The sequence below is a fragment of the Dendrobates tinctorius genome, unplaced genomic scaffold, assembly GCF_039654945.1.
Source record: "Dendrobates tinctorius isolate UK_male_01 unplaced genomic scaffold, ASM3965494v1 ptg000086l, whole genome shotgun sequence".
NCBI lineage: Eukaryota > Metazoa > Chordata > Amphibia > Anura > Dendrobatidae > Dendrobates > Dendrobates tinctorius.
The window spans coordinates 3,020,156-3,041,929 of NW_027361754.1; the positions used below are offsets into that span (position 1 = coordinate 3,020,156).

The 21,774-nt window shown below is 48.7% G+C and overlaps 1 long non-coding RNA gene across 1 annotated transcript in view; it reads left to right on the forward strand.

The window, feature by feature from the left end:
• LOC141097620 (uncharacterized) overlaps positions 1 to 13,310 on the forward strand; it is a 76,881-nt gene extending 63,571 nt beyond the window's left edge. Inside the window, exons 3-5 of the long non-coding RNA XR_012234015.1 lie at positions 12,640 to 12,819; positions 12,927 to 12,999; positions 13,080 to 13,310. This is a non-coding gene — a long non-coding RNA (uncharacterized lncRNA). The remainder of the gene's footprint in view (positions 1 to 12,639; positions 12,820 to 12,926; positions 13,000 to 13,079) is intronic.
• Positions 13,311 to 21,774: the final 8,464 nt, after the last annotated feature.

Genomic DNA, 21,774 nt, shown 5'->3' on the forward strand with positions numbered 1-21,774 from the left:
ATAAATCCGCAGGTCAAAAGATCTGCGGTTTATCTGCGGATTATCCTGCGGTTTTGCCCTGCGGTTTTACCATCTCTATAATGGAGGAGATGGTAAACCGCTGCGGAATCCGCAGAAAGAATTGACATGTCAATTCTTTCTGTGGTTTAGAAACCGCAGAAAATCTGCATGGAAAATTCCACAGCATCTGCACTGCGGTTTCCATTTCCCATAGGGCCAAATCCACTGCGGAACCGCAGCAGAATCCGCAGCGTGTGCACACACCCTTATGAGACGTAACTTTGCCATCATGGACGGCTGTGTAAATGAAACTTGTGACCAATACTTAATTCAGTTTGGATTTTTGGCAGTAGTTGTGTCCGAATCTGAATCATTGTTTATGGTCTCCACATTGCATAGGGTATTGCCAAACATTATATGAATTTAAATACATGAATAAATCAACAAATTTATCAGGTGAAGATCATCACTAGATAAGTCATCATGGATACAGGACATGAATATCATCACACTTTTTTGGGGCTTTCTGTCTAAATCTGTATGTAATGAGCTCCTTCTAGTGGTGGCTGCATACATCTGTATCTGAAAAAAAAAATTCTACAGCATAGAAAAATAAAAACTTCATTTTTATTCTTGTTTTGTAAAATAGGCATAGTGTAGACACACACATCTTTATGAAATGAGCTCCCCCTAGTGGTGGCTGTAAAAATCTGTATGTAGCGAGCTCCCTCTAGTGGTGACTGCATACATCTTTATGTAGTGCGCTCCCCCTAGTGGTGGCTGTATAAATCTGTATGTAGTGAGCTCTCTCTAGTAGTTACTGTATAAATCTGTATGTAGTGCACTCCCTCTAGTGGTGACTATGTAGATGTGTGTAGTGCGCTCATCTTAGTGGTGGCTATATGTAGTTACCTAACTCTAGTAGTGGCTGAATAGATTTGTATATTGTGGTGTAGTGAACTCCCTCTAGTGGTGGTAAAAGGCAGCTGATTTGTGGCTATGCATCAAAAACATCCTTATTGATCAATATAAAGAAACATGGGAGTTGTTGGAAGTAACAAAAATAATAGTTACCTGTAAATAAAATTGGTCGAGGACATACAGTGGAGGTCTGTGTCTGCGTTCACATTTTCATCACAAAACACAATTCTAGGATCCATATCTCCATCTGTACCCACAACGATGATTTGTTGCTCACTCCTGAATCCTTGCACTGCTGAGACTTGGTGATGTTGGTACATGGTGCCATATTGTTCTGCATCTGCCCTGGTTATTTTCGCATTGGGGCGTTTCATATTCCTCTCCTGACGTCTGCTCCATAACACGTTTCTTGGACACGCGGTATGTATTCCTTACGGCATTGGCCATTCAGCCAACATCATGTCACATATGTACGGCTAATTATTGGAGCTGGAAAGAATGGACACTGACCAGCAGAACAGTCGTTTGTTTCTGTGCCTGTATCCTGTGTGTACATCACCTCCACTATCACATACACCATGTATCACACACATCAATACCGCCCTCTGTTATCACATACACCATGTATCACACATCATTACCGTCCTCCGCTATCACATACACCGTGTATCACACATCATTACCGCCCACCGTTATCACATATACCGTGCATCACACATCACTACCGCCCTCCGCTATCACATATACCGTGTGCCTGAGGAGTAGGTTCAGGTTGTACCGGGTCGGTGGAAGTACATGGGCATAACATATTACGGTGTACGATGCGAGTGGGCAGTGTTCCGTCTTTCTCGGGTCGTATTTCGTATACAGGTCCTTCAGGGTTTATACGGCGTAGAACTCGGTAGGGACTCTCTTCCCAGCGTGGCTCTAATTTGTTCTGGGGGCGTTGGTTTAGTATGAGTACCCGGTCTACAGTTTGGAGATTGGGTGGTGGAGGCAGATTCCTCCCTGGGTGCTCTAAGTCCTGGAGTTTTGTATGAACAATTCGGTGGAGGGTTTGCAACCGGTGTCGGGGATTTCGTACCCACGATGATACTCCGGTCCAGGGCTGGGGCTCCTCTGGGTCCAATTCTACCTCTGTGATCCCTTTGCCATCTCGCCCGAATAGCAGGGAGTAGGGGGTATAGCCAGTAACTCAATGCACCCGGTTGTTATAGACCCATACTAGTTCAGGGACATATTCAGGCCAGCGTGCCTTCTTGTCACTCTCCAAGGTACGCAACATTTGAATTAATGTCCGATTAAATCGTTTGCAGGCCCCGTCTCCCTGCTGGTGGTATGGTGTGGTCCGGGATTTGTCCATACCGTAGAGACGATGTAGCTCCTCCATAACTTTTCCCAAGAAGCATGCTCCTTGGTCGGAATTTATTTGTTGAGGGCAGCCGTACACTTGTATGAAGTTTCTACAAATTGCAGAGGCAGCCGACTCCGCGGTTTGGTCTCGAGTGGGAGTGACCACGGCGAACTTAGTAAAATGGTCCACCATGACGAGGCAGTGTTCGTACCCCTGGAATGCGGGACCAATGGTTAAGTAATCCACCGTCAGTAGCTCTGGGGGCGATGAGGTCACTATCGTTTGCACTGGGGCTCGCTGTGCGGGTGGTCTGGCTAACTCACATAGGCGGCAGGCCCGGCAAGTCTCGTCCACAGCAGCATGCAAGCGTGGATGGTAAATTTTCTGCTGCAACCATTGCAAAATCTTTTGAGCCCCGAAGTGGGCCCCTTTTTCGTGGGCTTCTCAGGTCAGTTTGTTGAGTTAGATTCCAGGCACAACTACCTGCCAAGTTGTCGTAGATGTTGCCCATGATATTGTTTTAAGATACAATAGTCCCTTTCTGATGACCAGTCTCTCCCATTGTCGTAACATCAGCAACATATCCTGAGTCAAAGTCTGTCTTTGAGAGTCATTGGGTAGTTTACCGGCAGCTACCCATCATCGTAGGAGCCCAATTTTTTCGTCTTCTTGCTGCTGTTGGATCCATCTATCACGGGATTGCTCCAACATCCCCTTTAGGGTTTCTGAGGGGGATACTTCCTGGGTGGCAGCTGTAAGCACATTGGCTGTAAGGGCGAACGGTGTCTCTTCCCCTTCCAGTTCATCGTCTCGACTTTTTCCTGGGGTTGTATGTCGGATTCTGGAGAGATTCTGAATTTGGCCATCCGGGCTACCCACCTCTGTTCCAGAGCCCCCAGTTTGGCGCTCTCCAGATGGGCCAGCGGGTTGTTGTCAGTCCGCACCACAACTTCGGAGCCCGCCAGGTACTCTGCGAACCGCTCTGTCATGGCCCACACTACTGCGAGGAGCTCGAGCTTGAAGGAGCTGTAATTGTCAGGGTTGCGCTCGGAATCATGAATTGAACGGCTTCCATAAGTGATCACTCTCTCCCGGCCGTCTTGAACTTGTGACAATACAGCCCCTAGCCCGTGGAGGCTCCCATCAGTGTGTAGGATGAACGGTTGCGAGAAATCCGCATAAGCTAATACCGGGGCACCCGAGAGTGCAGCCTTAAGGTCTTGGAAGGCCTTTTCTTGCGGTTGTTGCCACTGGATCTTCCGCCTATTTGCCCCGGCGGGAGCCCCTTTCAGCAGGTCGTGCAGGGCTCGAGCTCGATGTGCAAAATTGTTTACGAAACGACGGTAGTATCCGGCCAACCCCAGGAAGGCCCGCACATCTTTTATCGTCTCGGGAGTAGGCCATCCCTGGATGGCAGCAACCTTTTCCAGGGACGGTCTTACGCCCTCCGCCGAGACGATACGCCCCAAATATGCAATCTGGGTGTGAAATAGGTGGCATTTCTGGGGTTTTACATTCAACCCGTACTTTTGCAGCCGGCGGAGTAGCTGCCCTAACCGCCTCAGGTGGTCCTCAAACATGGCAGCATAGATGATAATATCGTCTAGGTATATCAACGTGGCCTCGAAATTGAGATCCCCCAGACACCGCTCCATCAACCGCTGAAAGGTCCCTGGGGCATTGGCCAGCCCGAACGGCATGCGATTGAACTCAAACAGTTCCATGGGAAGAATGAACACCGTCTTAGCTCTGTCTTCTTCTGACATGGGCAACTGCCAGTACCCACTAGCCAGGTCTAAAGTCGAGAAGTACGTCGCCTTCCCCAAGGCGGACAAGGATTCTTCTATGCGGTGTAGTGGGTTCGAGTCTTTGATGGTACAGGCATTCAGCTTTCGATAGTCCACACAGAACCGTAGGGTGCCATCCTTTTTGCGGACCAACACGATGGGAGCCACCCAGGGGCTTTGGCTTTCTCAGATGACCCCCTTTCGTAGCACTTGAGCCAGTAGAGTTTTCACCTCTTGGTAGAGCTGTGGAGGAATTTGCCGATAATATTCGCGAATAGGGGCCGCTCCTGCAGTGGGAATCCCATGGGTGATGGCAGTGGTACATCCAAAATCATCCTTGTGACTGGCAAATACCTCGTGGTACTGTCCAAGCAGTGTCTTTATCTGGGAAAGTTGGGCTGAAGTCAGGCCGGAGAGCTCGGCTCGCATTTGTTCCAGGATGTTTCGACACTTCTCTTGGGTTGAGGTCTCAGCAGCCTGCAGAGTCTGAATAGTTACTGCCCAAAGCTGTCATGATTCATGCTGGATTATGACAGGTTTTGAATAAGTAACCTTTTTTTTCCTTTGAGCTGGTTGCTTGGAGTTGGTCTTGCCCCCCGGTCACCATTGGGGTTATTGCACGGTGGTGTCTTTTGTTCTAGTTTGCCCCCGGTGGTGGTTAGTGTTATTGCACATGATAATGAAGCAGGTGTGATTGCTCTGGCACTTACCTATAAAAGAGTGTCAGGTGGTTGCAATCATGGTTTGTGATATTGCTCATTTCCAACCAAGACTGGTGAAGGAAGGAACTACAGAGAGCAGCTCAGGGGAGCTCTGGTGTAAAGGCTGGTGAAGGAAGGAATTACAGAGAGGTGTTCCTTGCAGCTCTGACAAAGCTTGGAGGAGTAGCAGCTATTCTGGAGGAAAGCTGCATTCTGTGGTGGACTCTGTTGCTGGGAGCAATAGCAACAGAGCAAAGCTAAGTGGTGTTATCCCTGTTTGTATTTTTCCCTGGTGTGTATTAGTACAGTGGTGGGGCCAGTGCCTGCACCACCTAGCTCCCTAGCAAGGGATAGGTGTAGGGTGTGCTAGGGTGACAGGTTCCGGCTCGGCGACAGGTGAGGAGACTGTATAGGGAACGTTAGGAGTGTGAGGGACACTGACTCAGGGGAGTGCAGGAGGTCTCCACGTCCCCGTTCCCTATCGCAGGGTCCACCGTTGTAATTGTTTTCCCCTTCCCCCGTGTCTTGTTGTTTTAGTTACCGGCCTGCGAGTCGTGTCACACAGGACAGTTACACGTGCCGTGTCTGGTTGTTTTAGTTACCGACCTGCGGGTCGTGTCACACAGGACGGGTCCACGTGACAAAAGGTCCACGGGTTGCACTCTTATTTGGACCACAGGGGCCGGCAGCACTTCTTCCATAGGCCTGACCAGCTTGGCCATTTCGGCCCGGGGCTTCAGGATGATGTCTTGGTCTTCAAGGTTGATGCAGCGCACAGGATGGTCCCCTTCCGCACTGTGGTCAGGGAGCGGGCCACCAGTATGCCAGGAGGCAAGCGCTCCGAGCAACATGGCTCCACCTGCATCTCCACGCCCTCCAATGGTATCGAGGCTCGGATCAGCAGGGCCACCACTGTCTGTCCAGGGGGCAGCACAAGCAGGGGAGCCGCTGGCGCGATGACTTTGCCCAGGGCCTCGCCCTCCTGGCAGTCCTTGAGGACTCGCGCTTCCCGTACCAACTGCTGGAATACCTGCCCCTGGGCCATGCGGGAACCCCACTGCTTCAGAGTCTCGCGCGTGGGGTCATTGAGGAGCAGATTGCCGAACTCCCGCAGTATGTTCATGCCCAGAATGACTGGATGCTGCTTATTGGTTTCCCCTTGTGTCAGGACCACTCCTCGGCGGCCGAGGGATTTACCACACAGTGTCACCTGCACCCACACCACTCCGGCAACAGGGACCGGTAGTTGATTGGCAACTACCAGTCTGATCATGGACCCCCACTGGGGTCTCGCTGCCTCAGGGAAATGCTGTCGGAAATAAGTTGCAGGCATGGTTGTTACTTGCGACCCTGTGTCCACTAGGCACCAGACGGCACGGCCCTCAACTTTTGCCCATACCACCGGACACTTTGCGACCAAATCTTCGGGACTTCCACCACCCCTGATTGTGGTTTCTGGCTCCAAGCAGCGTCCTCCCAGCCCGGAGCCCTCTAGTTTAATGGCCACTGGAGGTGGGTATCTCTCACGCCACGGACACTCTCGAGCGACATGGCCCGGCTCCCCGCACTCATAGCACCGGGATTGCAATGACCGGCCGCTTCGGGTAGGGTGAGGCCCCCAGGGACTGGGATTGAAACTAGGCCGTCCAGTCCCAGACTCGTTCCTGTTTTTCACTTCGGCCAACTCGCCCTTGATGTTCTTCAACTCTTGTTTCATCTCCTCTGTCCATTTGGGCTCCTTGACAGCATTCTCGGAGGCCTTCACACTCCGGACCTTCCCCGCCATTCCCTGCTCTTGCGCACGTGCTTGACTTCCCACCTCTGAGAAGTCCATACGTGGGTTCACTCTGACCTGCTCCCGTAATGCCTGCTTTATTAACGAGTCTCACAGTCCAGTCACCAACAGGTCGCGTAGGGTAATGTCGATAGGTCCTACCCCTACGCCGTCCTTCCGTTCGATGGCCGTGTATAACTCTTGGAGGACATTCATATACTGGATGATGGTCTCCCCCTCCCCCTGCATCCGACTGAACAACCGGGTCCTCAACTCTCCCACATTGGTTGGATCCCCATGGGTCTGTTCTAAAATCTGCAAAACTCTACCAAAGGTGTTGCGGTGTCCCGGGGACCTCAAAATTACCGAATCCCGAGCCTCCCCGTCTAATGCCATGAGAGCTACTTCGGCTTCCAGGTCAGGAGTCATCGGATGCATCCGAAAGAGCCCTCGCATTCGCTCTGTCCAGCTCCATAGCATGGTATTAGATCCGGAAAACCTAGGCAGGTTGCTTAGCATAGCCCCCAAAGAAATGCTAGACCGGGGGCCCTCGTTATCTGTTGAATTCACGGCCCTGCCCTGGTCTGGGGCACCGTTGTCCGCGCTCGGAGACTGCATCCTGCCGACTACGCCAAATGTGGTTATAGTAGATACGTAGGATGCAGTGACGAGACGCGAGACTGATTTGTGCTTTGGATAATGACTTTTTATAAATGGAAGCCGCTAGGGCTATCCTAAGCAACCAAACAAAGAAACAGCAATTGTCCTCCCAGGGACTCAGCACAAACAAACACTATTAAGGTGAACACAACTACCTCGGCAAAGGCCGGTTACTATAGGGCCGCGATATGGCCGACTACGGGTCCTTAGTTCTATTGTATCAATTATCCGTCCTGATGTCCCTCAGTGTCTCGGATGATGTAGCTGCGGCGTCGCAGCCGCTGGGCCCAGCTGCTGAAGATCTGGCGTAGTCTTTGGGCGCCCCAACGCCCAGGAGGGGTTGGGGCACAACAGGCCCTGGTTGAGTCCTTTGATGAGGTGACCCCCTGTAAAGACAGTGGGGTTCCAGGAGGGGTTCGGGCACAACAGGCCCTGGGTGAGAACTTTGATGAGATGACCCTCTGTAAAGACAGCGGGGTTCCGCTCGTAAGCGGGTTCAGGGAGACTCCAGTCCCCAAGCAGGGGTGTGCCACAGTTACTAGGAGTGGCGGTTGGTAGGCCGCGTGCACGCCCTAGGGCTGGGCAAAGAGTTTCTCTGTTGGCGAGGAGCAGGCCCCAACTGCCGACTGCAGCGGGGTGATGGCGGCTGCGGGCGGTGATGGACAGGCCACAGCTGCGGGCTGAAGCGGGGCGGCAGCGTCCGCGGGCGGCAGCGGGCAGGCCGCAACCGCAGGCTGGAGTGAAGCGGCAGCGGCTGCGAGAGGCAGCGGACAGGTCGCAACGGCAACGGATTGGAGTGAAGCTGCAGTCTCTGGTCGGTAAACTCGGCGCCTCCTCCCCAAAGGCCATTGTAAATCTCCCCTCTGTTGCTGGTCTCCTCTCTGGTCACTGTTTTTCGCTCTGGCTCTCTCACGCCCCCACAGTCTCTTGCTCCATGTCTGCCGTTCTGCCAACTGCTTCCCTTGCGCGCCCCCTGCCCCTTTTATACTCGCCCTTCCCCTTGCTGTCCTGTCACTCTCAGCCGTCCACCTTCCTCCTCTGTTCCCCGGGTACAGTTCCCTTAGGAACCTAAAAGGCGGCCCCCTTGGTTCCGACCCGAACACTCTGTGGGGGCCCTCCTCCCTACATGTGGACCAGAGAATGGCTGGAGCAGAGGTCCAAATTCTCCCACATGCAACTAGTGCGAGAGCTTCAGGAGAAAAATCCTCATGATTTCCGGAACTACCTGCGGATGTCTGAGGAATCCTTCAAGCTCTTACTGGAAAGTGTGAGGCCACTTATTGAACGTAAGGATACAGCGATGCGTGCTGCTGTCCCGGCAGACGAAAGATTGGCAGTCACACTGCAATTCCTGGCCACCGGACGCTCACTGCAAGACTTGCAATTTTCTGCAGCTGTTTCGAGGTCCCTGCTCAGCGCTTTAATTCCAGAGACATGCAACGCCATTGACCGCAGTCTACGGAGCTACATGCCGTTTCCCAAAACGGAGGCGGAATGGAAAAAAAATTGCATCTGATTTTGAGCAGATTTGGCAGTTCCCTAACTGTGGTGGGGCTTTGGACAGCAAACATGTGCGGATCTCGCAACCACCTAACAGCGGATCGTATTTCTATAACTATAAGGGCTATTTCAGCGTCATCCTGATGGCCCTTGTTAACGCCAATTATGAATTTATTAACGTTGATGTTGGCATGAACAGCAGGGTTTCGGATGGTGGAGTTTTGGAGCACAGTATTTTTGGGGAACAATTGAATAACTGTGAACTGCACTTGCCAACCAACACAGACACAACAGGCAACCTTAATTTTGTTTTTGTTAGCGATGAAGCCTTCCCGCTTCATGCCAATCTTCTGAAACCATACCCCCAAAAAAGTCTGACGGAGGAAAGGCGTATTTTTAATTACAGGCTGTCAAGGGCACGGGTTGTTGAAACTGCCTTTGGCATCATGGCCAACCGCTTCAGAGTTTTCCACACACCAATTAACCTGAAGCTGGAATCTATAGACTCTGTGGTTTTGGCCTGTTGCGTGCTGCACAATTTTCTTCGGCAACGCGATGCTATTGCTTACAGTCTGCCTGGCTTCGTGGACTCGGACAGCCAAAGTAATGGTGAAGTGGTGCTCGGAGACTGGCGGGAAAATGATCCCACAATTGCAGGACTTCAACCAGTCAGTCACGGCAGAAACAAAGACAATGCGAAGGCCTGCCGAGACAAGTACTGCCAATACTTTAACGGTCCTGGTGCTGTGACTTGGTAGCATCAGATATAGTGGGCTACAGATCACAGTTATACATTGGTTTAAGATTATTTGTTATAATTTCTGTTAATAAAAATTAAGTTTTACTTTACAAATGCTTTGTTGTTTCACTAATAAGGGCCCGGGAACGCAGCTATGCACCCATTGTGCACTCTCCCTATATCCTCTGTCTCTCTGTAGTATATCTATATGGGGAGAGGGGGTGATGTGTGTGATGAGGAGAGAGGAGTGATGGGGAGAAGGCTAGTGATGGGAGCGATGGGGAGAGAGGAGTGATGGGGAGAAGGATAATGATGGGAGTGATGGGGAGAAGGCTAGTGATGGGAGTGATGGTGAGAGAGGAGTGATGGGTATGATGCGGAGAGAGGAGTGATGGGGAGAAGGCTAATGATGGGAGCGATGGGGAGAGAGGAGTGATGGAGAGAAGGATAATGATGGGTGTGATGGGGAGAGAGGAGTGATGGGGAGAAGGCTAATGATGGAAGCGATGGGGAGAGAGGAGTGACGGGGAGAAGGATAATGATGGGTGTGATGGGGAGAGGGGAGTGATGGGTGTGATGGGGAGAGAGGAGTGATGGGGAGAAGGCTAATGATGGGAGTGATGGGGAGAGAGGAGTGATGGGGAGAAGGATAATGATGGGAGTGATGGGGAGAAGGCTAGTGATGGGAGTGATGGGGAGAGAGGAGTGATGGGTATGATGCGGAGAGAGGAGTGATGGGGAGAAGGCTAATGATGGGAGCGATGGGGAGAGAGGAGTGATGGGGAGAAGGATAATGATGGGTGTGATGGGGAGAGAGGAGTGATGGGTGTGATGAGAAGGCTAATGATGGGAGCGATGGGGAGAGAGGAATGTTGGGTGTGATGCGGAGAGAGGAGTGATGGGGAGACGGCTAATGATGGGAGCGATGGGGAGAGAGGAGTGATGGGGAAAAGTATAATGATGGGTGTGATGGGGAGAGAGGAGTGATGGATGTGATGGGGAGAGAGGAGTGATGGGGAGAAGGCTAATTATGGGAGTGATGGGGAGAGAGGAGTGATGGGGAGAAGGATAATGACGGGAGCGATGGGGAGAGAGGAGTGATGGGGAGAAGGATAATGATGGGTGTGATGGGGAGAGAGGAGTGATGGGTCTCATAGGGAGAGAGGAGTGATGGGGAGAAGGCTAGTCATGGAAGCGATGGGGAGAGAGGAGTGATGGGGAGAAGGATAATGGGTGTGATGGGGAGAGGGGAGTGATGGGTGTGATGGGTAGAGAGGAGTGATGGGTGTGATGGAGAGAGAGTCAATAAGAATATATATAAAGAAAATCTTTAGCAATATATAGTTGTTGTAATGGCTAAACATATTTGCGAACGCAGTTGCGTCTCCGATGAGCGGTGCTATGAATTATAGGACGCATCTGCGTCCCCAAGGCCGTTGAGCGTGCGTTGTGACGTCATGACCCTCTGGTGGGCGGCGATAATGCGGCCTGGTGGACATAGCAGCTAGAAAATGGCGTCCAGGCGTTCTGGTCCGTCGGGGGAAGCTGAGGTGCGCTTCCTTGTCCGCGAGTTGGATTATGACTGCGCCAAGCACGACCGTCCCATGCTCCACAAAAAAAAGGTACTCCGAAAAATACGGAGAGGCCTTCAACGGAGATTCAGAATACGGCAGTCCACCACCTAGATCGGCAAAAAGCTTGCGGACCTGCGCTTCCGATCCAGTGAGCGCCTCGCCAGCATCCGCGCTGAAAACGAAAGGGAACGGGGTGAGTGTTGTTGACCGGATATGGCCAGGTTCTGTTGTGTTTGTTTTGCCAAACAAGAGCTGTAAATTTGTATATTCATAAAGAAATGCAGGCCTTTTTTTTTTTTTTGCTTGATATTCATTTTTTAGGATAAATTTAAATTTATTTTTTTTTTTTTTTACCATGTTGTCTATGCATAATGTTAATGGACGTGCACAGTGTGTCAGGGCAGGAGGTTACTTACCGCACCATAACAGACTGTGCACGTTCTGTGTTTGAACAGTCTTAGCATGTAAACATGCAGCATGGTGTCATCAGCCTTCAACATTGGTATAATGCATAAAAATGCTGGTGCATTGTAATGTATTATACCAAAAGTGAAAGTAAAATAAAGTGACAAGCTAAAAATTTTTTTTTTTTTTTTTTTACTAAACATGTTTAATAAAAAATCCCAAAAAAATTTAAAAAATTATGTAAAAAATCCCCCTATAAATACCGTTTCAAATGTTAGCAAACTAGTAAAACAAACAAAAAAATACAAAAGTCTGTTATCGCAGCGTCCGTTAAAATCCCACCTCTAAAATTGTCCCCCAAGTGTCACCTCTTCTGTGAACGTTGAGAAAAAAAAATTATCCAAGTGGTATCTTCATACCGCTTTGCAAAAGTGCAATAACGCGTGATCAAAAAGATGGATATAAATAAACATGGTACCGCAGAAAACGTCATGTTGTGGAGATGCAAAAATAACTTATAAATAGGGATGAGCAAGTATACTCGTTAGGAATTGGTACTCGCCGAGTAATAGTTACTAGCGGTGCTCGAATACTGGCGAGGATTTCACTACTCGCCTTGCAATCTTCGGCCTAGCTTTGTTGTAAAAATGACAAATCACTGGTCAACTTTTAACCCTTATAACTTCCTAAGAAAAAAAAATTTTTGTTCCCAAATTGTGCTGATGGAAAGTATAGATGTGGGAAATGTTACTTATTCAGTTTTTTGTGTGCCATATTTCTGTGATGTAAGAACATAAAAAAAATCAAATTTTAAAAATTCACAAATTTAGGAAATTTTCAAAAAATGTAAATTTCTTTTTTAAAAAAAGCCAATTTATATGAAGGAAATTTTTACACAAACATGAAGTACAATATGTCACGAGAAAACAATGCCAGAATCACTGGGATCCATTGTAAAAATTGGCCCGGTCATGAACGGGCAAACCACCCTTGGTTACAAGTGCTCACCACACATCTAGAATCTAATCCTTGGGGGTCGAGTTTCCAAAATGGGGACACTGTTTAGTATGAATTTGTAATTTAACGGCTCTATGTTATAACATTCTGCAAAGCCCTTGAGGGTTCAGAGCTCTCAACTCACATGTTGATAAGATCCTGAAAAAATAAGGATATTCAAAAACATGTAACTTACTGATATCAATATAATGTTTTTCCTAACCCTAGGACCACCATCACCATCTGCTCCACCGTCTCCGGCTGCACCACCAACAGCCCCACCATCTCCAGGTGATCCTGCAGCTCCAACTTCCCCTGCAGCAACCCCTTCGCCAGCTGCCAGCCCGCCGCCACATGCGGGTTTATCTTCAGTATCACTCCGTGATATTGGTGCAGGCTCTCCTTCCGGTAATTAAAGCACATATTATAAGCTGAACACAATTTGTACTGAATCCTTGTGTTTTGAAAGGATGGAGGGCTGTCGTGTAATATTTATATTTGTTTGTTTCCCCTAGCCGGTGGTGCCACGGGATGTGGGTGGGCTATGAGCTCATCATCAGAGGGAACAGAGCCGCCACAAAACCGAAAGTATTAAATCAACAACCATGTACCATAATTTTGATGTTTCTACAGAATTGACTGGTTTACTTTTACCATTTCATCTACAGAAATCCCCAACACAAAGGACCTGCTGGATCTCACCAGCGGATGAGGGCAGCGATGGCTGCGACTCTGGCAGCGATGGACCAACACGGAGTAATGCTGGAGAGATTATTGGCGGGCCTACAACAGGGTGGCAGGCCAAATTAGGGTTATGTTTTTACTCATTTGTTAAAAAAAAAAAGTTAAAACTTTAATATAAATATATTATATATTTATTAAAAAAAATATATATATATTTCAAGTTAATAAACGCAGCAGTGTCGTGTTATTTAAAAATAATGGCTTACTTGGGCAGCATATACGTATAACCATTGTTGACGAAGCAGACCACAATTTTTAAGAAAAATAACATTTTTATTAGAACAAAAAAATATGTAAAAAATAATATACACAACACAACATAAAACTAACCAAAATATTACCACCACTACAACTGTTGATAATACGTTTCATTGTCATTACAATGTTGCCTTGGTGGAGTATAAAAAAAAGGGTGGGGCAGCAAGGTTCGTGTTTTGCTGAGGGTCTATCCCCCTCCTCATAGTGGTTTCTAGAGGTTCTTGAGTGGGTGCCCATGAGTACAGCAGATATTGATGTCTGTCCACTACACCAGACGTGTCACAAAGTTTTCCTGTAGTCGCTTGACTCAACGCCTCAAGCATTACGTGTTCAGCGTGAACACGTTGTGTTGCCTCTAATGTCCGTAGCTTTTCATCCACATAGTGAGCAAATCTGCTAATTAGTGGTTGGGTCTGCGGCGTTGTTAGGACTTTTTTAGCCAGTTGTAAACACTCAGGTGTAGCTGAGGTGGGGGCCTTCCTTTTGCGACCAGAATTTGTTAGTCGCCGAGGTACCAATGTAGATGGTGGCTCTATAGTTTCCTCCTCTCGTATTATTGCCATACTATCATCATCGTGTGTGACTGATGGAGGTGTTGAGACTGCTTCTTCGGGCTCCTGCGTGAACAGAAAATGCATGTTAAATCACAAACCAAAACTTATTGTTCATCACTAGTGTTGAGCATTCCGATACCGCAAGTATCGGGTATCGGCCGATACTTGCTGTATCGGAATTCCGATACCGACTTCCGATATTTTTTCAATATCGGAATTCGGCATCGGAATCGGAAGTTCAGTTGATTGACGGCCTGACGTCATCATGATGCGCGGTGTGTGCGCATCATGATGCGCCGTCATTTCGGGCCTTCCGGGGGTCTCTGCCGGCCTGCCGGGGGGCTGTGCCGGCCTGCCGGGGGGCTGTGTGGACTGCCCGGGGGGCTGTGTGGACTGCCCGGGGGGCTGTACCGGCCTGCCGGGGGGCTGTGCCGGCCTGCCGGTGGTCTGTGCACCCTGTGGGGGTCTGTACCGGCCTGCCGGGGGGCTGTGCCGGCCTGCCGGGGGGCTGTGCTGATGTCCGGGGGTCTGTGCAAGCATCGTCCGATGGGACTACAAGTCCCATCTGGCGATGCCTGCTACCATGACAGTGATTGACACATTAGCCAATGATGGGACAGTAGTAGTCCCATCATCCGGCTAATGTGTTAAATGTTAAAAAAAAAAAAAAAAAAAAATACTACATACATACTACATGCATGCTACATACATACTGCATGCTACATACATACTACATATATACTAAATACATACTACATACATGCTACATACATACTACATGCATGCTACATACATACTACATATATACTACATACATGCTACATACATACTGCATGCTACATACATACTACATACATACTACATGCATGCTACATACATACTACATATATACTACATGCATGCTACATACATACTACATACATACTACATACATACTACATGCATGCTACATACATGCTACATACATACCACATACATACTACATACATACTACATACTACATATATACTACATGCATGCTACATACATACTACATGCTACATACATACCACATATATACTACATACATACAATACATACTACATACATACTACATACATACTACATGCTACATACATACTACATATATACTACATGCATGCTACATACATACTACATGCTACATACATACCACATACATACTACATACATACTAAATACATACTACATGCTACATACATACTACATATATACTACATGCATGCTACATACATACTACATATATACTACATGCATGCTACATACATACTACATGCTACATGCATGCTACATACATACTACATACATACTACATGCTACATACATACCACATATATACTACATACATACAATACATTCATACAATACATACATAGACATACAGTACATATAACATAGAGTAACATACTTACCAATACTTGTCACATTGTTCCCCGAAGCCATTGTCGTCTACGGAATAAATATTAACATAACAAACCACAAAAATACTCACCCACGATCCGAAGCAGTCCACGAGTGTGTCCCACGACGATCTTGGGTAGAGAACGGCAGCATCAGATGATGCTGCCGTTCTCTACGGGCTGCAGGAATCCAATGACGGAAGGTAGGTATCCTTCCGCACTGTATTCCTCCGCCACTTAAAAAAAAAAAAGTCCCTAGTCTCACTTTATGCCATTGCTGCGTGGGAATTTCCCACACAGCAATGGCATAAAGTGAGACTAGGGACTTTTTTTTTTTAAGTGGCGGAGGAATACAGTGCGGAAGGATACCTACCTTCCGTCATTGGATTCCTGCAGCCCGTAGAGAACGGCAGCAACAGCTGATGCTGCAGTTCTCTACCCAAGATCGTCGTGGGACACACTCGTGGACTGCTTCGGATCGTGGGTGAGTATTTTTGTGGTTTGTTATGTTAATATTTATTCCGTAGACGACAATGGCTTCGGGGAACAATGTGACAAGTATTGGTAAGTATGTTACTCTATGTTATATGTACTGTATGTCTATGTATGTATTGTATGAATGTATTGTATGTATGTAGTATATATGTGGTATGTATGTAGCATGTAGTATGTATGTAGTATGTATGTAGCATGCATGTAGCATGCAGTATGTATGTAGCATGCATGTAGTATATATGTAGTATGTATGTAGCATGCATGTAGTATATATGTAGCATGTATGTGGTATGTATGTAGCATGTAGTATGTATGTAGCATGCATGTAGTATGTATGTAGCATGCATGTAGTATATATGTAGTATGTATGTAGCATGCATGTAGTATATATGTAGTATGTATGTGGTATGTATGTAGCATGTAGTATGTATGTAGCATGCATGTAGTATATATGTAGTATGTATGTAGCATGTAGTATGTAGCATGCATGTAGTATATATGTAGTATGTATGTAGCATGTAGTATGTATGTAGCATGCATGTAGTATATATGTAGTATGTATGTAGCATGTATGTAGCATGCATGTAGTATGTATGTAGCATGCATGTAGTATGTATATGGTATGTATGTAGCATGTAGTATGTATGTAGCATGCATGTAGTATATATGTGTTATGTATGTGGTATGTATGTAGCATGCATGTAGCATGCATGTAGTATATATGTAGTATGTATGTAGCATGTAGTATGTATGTAGTATGTATGTAGCATGCATGTAGCATGCAGTATGTATGTAGCATGCATGTAGTATATATGTAGTATGTATGTAGCATGTAGTATGTAGCATGCATGTAGTATATATGTAGTATGTAGCATGTAGTATGTATGTAGCATGCATGTAGTATATATGTGTTATGTATGTAGCATGTAGCATGCATGTAGCATGCATGTAGTATGTATGTAGTATATATGCAGTATGTATGTAGCATGCATGTAGTATATATGTAGTATGTATGTTGCATGTAGTATTTATGTAGTATGAATGTAGCATGTATGTAGTATGCATGTTGTATGTATGTAGCATGTAATTTTTTTTTTTTTTTTTACATTTAACACATTAGCCGGATGATGGGACTACTACTGTCCCATCATTGGCTAATGTGTCAATCACTGTCATGGTAGCAGGCATCGCCCGATGGGACTTGTAGTCCCATCGGACGATGCCTGCACAGACCCCCGGAGCCGGCACAGCCCCCCGGCAGGCCGGCACAGCCCCCCGCCAGGCCGGCACAGCCCCCCGGAGCCTGCACAGCCCCCCGGCAGGCCGGCACAGCCCCCCGGCAGGCCGGCACAGCCCCCCGGAGCCTGCACAGACCACCGGCAGGCCGGCACAGACCACCGGAGCCTGCACAGACCCCCTGGAAGGCCGGCACAGCCCCCCGAAAGGCCCGTACAGACCCCAGAGAGGCTGTACAAGGGCAGGAAAGGGTTTTTCTTATTCCGATACCGGAAGTCCCATAGACTTGAATGGGACTTCCGGTATCGGAATCGGCGATACCGATACTTTTTTTAAAGATCGGCCGATACCATCCGATACGATACTTTGAAGTATCGGACGGTATCGCTCAACTCTATTCATCACACAACAACACCCAAATACAGCAAAGCGTTTGCATAGGATATCACGATCATCAGTCACAAGGGTTGATGTTAACTGGAAAATAATGTGAGGACGGGACTAGTATTAATGGATATTAAATATCATTCAACGGTATGGAAAATGAGTAGGCCTAAGCAGGTTAAGTAGTATACTTATCTGTACAGGAAGGGATAAGTTTTGCAATCTGCAAAATTTATCATGTAAAATTGAAATTTTCTATTGAACTATGCCATGTACATACAACATTACAATGATAATTACAAGAAAATAAGGTACTTACATCTCCGACAGGAGAGTCAGGCTGGATCTCTGGGTCTGGTGCCAACATTGATGTCATTTTTCTGGGTACTTCTTGGTCCCTTGTGAAGGCCAGAAGATCGTAGTACCAAAGTTTGGGCACATACACGTCTTCTGTTCCGGCACCAGACTTGCTAGATTTCTCCACTTTGTTCAGTTCTTTTTTAAAAACTGTGCGGAGGCCCTGTATCTTTTTTTTAACCAGTGCCTCATCCACCGCCTCAGTCGGATTGTGCTTTTTGGACAGTTCAACCAGCTGCTGATATGCCTCCTTTTTTTCAAATCTTGTTGCTGTAATCAGCCGACTTGATTTTCCACAAACAAGGCAGGGACTGATACAATTCAATGAAATCCCTCAAAAAGTCTTGCTTCTCGGACATCTGAAATAAAAAAAAGGAAACAGTGAGAACGGCCCAATACATGTAACATTTTTTAAATTTAAAACTACTATCGCTGACCATGCAAAAGCGTATGTACACACATAGAAGCCAAGCAGCCCGCCATTAGCTTGTGTTTTAGCATGACCTCAATGTAGAATAGAGTTATGGCGGGGATGGGCGCGGCAGGAAAACTAAAATGGCTGCCCATGCCACAGCGGCCCTCCATCAGCTTGTAAGTGTTTTAGCATGACCTCAATGTAGTATAGAGTTGTGGTACTCGCAGGTGCGCAGGATGCAGTGACGAGACGCGAGACGGTAGTTGCTTTTCGTATTAATCTTTATAGGGCTAGAGGGAGTTTTCCTCAGTCCCGGCCCGATCAGCAAACAGAAAGGGGTAACAGTGGTTGCCCTTGCAGGGGCTCTATATAGGCACACACCACCGATAGAACACGACTACTCCCGGCAACGGCCGGTCACTATAGGGCCGCAGAATGGCCGACTACGGGTCCTTAAACTATAAAGTCAACTTAGCCATTCAGATGTCCCTCGCCGTTCGGGTTGGCGGTCTCTCGGCGTAGGAGTTGCTGGTCCCAGTTGCTGAGACGGTGATGAAGTCTTTGCGCGCTCCGGCGCACTGCTGCCGCTGGAGCCCCACAGGCTCCGTTGGGGTCCTTGGACGGTTAGACCGCAGCCCCTTGCGTGAGGCACATGGCACCGATGAGTGGTGGCGTAGGGCTGGCCACCTGCACAGCTGACGACTGCGCCGGGGGCCCTCTTCCAGCGGAGGCCCAGCCTCTACTGTGGGCCGGGGCGGGACAGTGGAGGCCGCCGGCGGTGTTGCTCTTGCCACGGCCACTGGTGTGGACAGGGCGGCCGCGGGTGGTGGGAGACGGGCCGCAGCCACGGACTGGGTTAGGAAGGCAGCGGCCGCGGGCAGGGGAGAGGCGGCAGCGGCCGCATGCTGAACTGAAGCCGCAGGGGCCGCGGACTGGGGCGAGGCAGCAAGTCCTGGGTATCCGCCTCGGTACCGTCCTGGAGTCTCCCATGAATGTCCCCCCTGGCACTGGTGAGTCGTTATCGCTCTCAACTGCTCCCTTTGTCTCCTGCTGACTCTGCGTCTGTCTGCTGACTCATTGCCCGGGGAATTCCCCGCCCCCTTTATATTCGTCCCTCCCCTAGTCCACCTGTCTGTCAGGGTCACCCGTCTCTGAATTCTGCCCCCCGGGGACAGTTTCCCCCGGAACCCAGATGACGGCTCCCTTGGTTCCGGCCCGGCCACTCGATGGGGGCCGTTCCTCCCACACTCCCCCGCCTTGTATGCTCGCCAGTCCTCGGGCGAGGGTTTTCGTAGACTCGGGTCAGCTGTTTGGGATGACAGTCCTTGTCACCATACAAATTGGTCCTGTTCATAACGCTCATGGGGTTTGCCAGCTGTTGACCGCTCGGAGCGTCGAAGCTCAGGTGTGGTGGAGTCTTCTGGGGTGGTGGAGGGTGGTCGAATAGTGGGCTCTGGTGGGAGGTCTGAGTCTGCTGTAGTGCAACTAGCAGGGCGACTCGTAGGTGGGACAGGGCAGTCCTCTTCGTCATCCAGGTCCCAAACCGGGGCAGAGGGTCGGGGACCTGGGGTGTGGGTACAAGTCGCAGGGGATGGGTGGACGTACAAGGCTGTAACATGTTACAGTGTTGTGAGTTCATTTTCCCCTTCACCGTCGATGTCTGATGAACTCCCTCTTCTGGTGAAGGAAGGTAGTGAGGCTGATTACCAAACACCTGATCTGGTAGATGATGACTGGGTAACAGGAAATTCTGACTGGATATAAGGCAGCCGACGCCCTTCTGATTCGCTGGTGAATTCTCTGCTGGATTCTTGGAGACCAGTCTGATTCCTGCTTCCCAAAGATAAGTTTTTGCTCTGCTATTGAACTTATTAGTTTTGTTTACCTTATTTTTTGGAGTTTAGCCATCCCCGGTTGGGGGTGTGCTGAGTTCCATTTTTGTCTCTGATCAGTTTGTCTCTTTGCTCTGTCTTCAGAATTTACCTGAGTGCTGATATAGTCATTTTGAAGTCCTAGCGACTTCAGGGCCTGTTTTTCCTATCAGATGGTTGGGACATTTTTTGGTAGGGTTTTTTTACGGATTGCAGACAGCAGCTTTTCTATCCTGTCCTTTTTAGTTAGCTTGGGCCCCATCGTTTGCTCAACCTATCTTTCTATCTGTGTTAGTGTTTTCATCTTGTTTCACTGTCATTATATGTTGGGGGCTGCCTATTGCTTTGGGGTCTGCTCTGGGGCAGTTTAGATTTCCCCTTTCTTTCTTTAGGCCTATTTAGTTCTCCGGCTGTGATCGAGGGGTCTAGGACTTCGTAGGAACCCCCCACGGCTACTGTTAGTTGTTGTGGATAGGATCAGGGGTCTGCAATCCGATAGCTACCAACCTCTCCGGTTTTCTGGACTTAGCTTGTATTTTTGTTTTTCTTCCTTCGGTGACTCATTCATAACATTACGGTGCACAATTTGAGTGACAGGTGCGTCGCTTCCTTCGGATTGTACCTCATACACGGGCCCGTCGGGGCTTATTCGACGCAGCACTCGGTACAGGTTCACTTCCCACCGTGATTCCAACTTGTTTTGGGGGCGCTGATCAAGTAAGAGCACCCGATCCCCAGTCTGAAAGTCAATGGGTGAGGGCAGTGCTCCCCCTTGGTGCTCTAGATCCTGGAGCTTTGTATGGACGATGCGATGGAGGGTTTGCAGTCGGTGCCGGTGATTTCGGACCCACGAGGATACCCCGGCCCAGGGTTGGGGTTCCTCCGGATTCAATTCTACCTCTGTAATTCCTTTGCCCTCTCGTCCGAACAGCAATGAGTAGGGGGTGTAACCAGTCACTGCATGCACCCGGTTGTTATATACCCACGCCAGCTCGGGGACATATTCAGGCCAGCGGGCCTTGCGGTCGCTCTCCAGGGTGCGCAGCATTTGTATGAGCGTCCGATTAAATCGTTCGCAGGCTCCGTTTCCCTGCGGGTGGTACGGCGTGGTCCGCGATTTTCCAATACCGTAAAGATGGTGTAGCTCCTCCATAACCTTTCCTAGAAAGCACGCTCCTTGATCTGAATGTATTCTTTGAGGACAGCCGTATACTTGAATAAAGTTCTTACAAATTGCGTAGGCGGCCGACTCCGCTGTTTGGTCTCGGGTGGGGCTGACCACGGCGAACTCAGTAAAATGGTCCACCATAACGAGGCAATGTTCGTACCCTTGATAGGCAGGACCTATAGCTAGATAGTTCACCGTAAGGAGCTCCAGAGGGGCCGATGTTACAATAGTTTGTACCGGGGCTCGTTGCGGGGGGGGTTTAGCGAGTTCGCACAGGCGGCAGGTTCGACAAACCTCCTCTACAGTAGCAAACAAGCGTGAGTGGTACACTATCTGCTGCAACCATTGTAAAGTCTTTTGTGCACCAAAATGGGCCCCCTTCTCATGGGCTTCCCGGGCCAGTTGGTTGAGCTGGACTCCGGGTACGACCACCTGCCATAGTGGAGCTGACGTGACCCGCGAT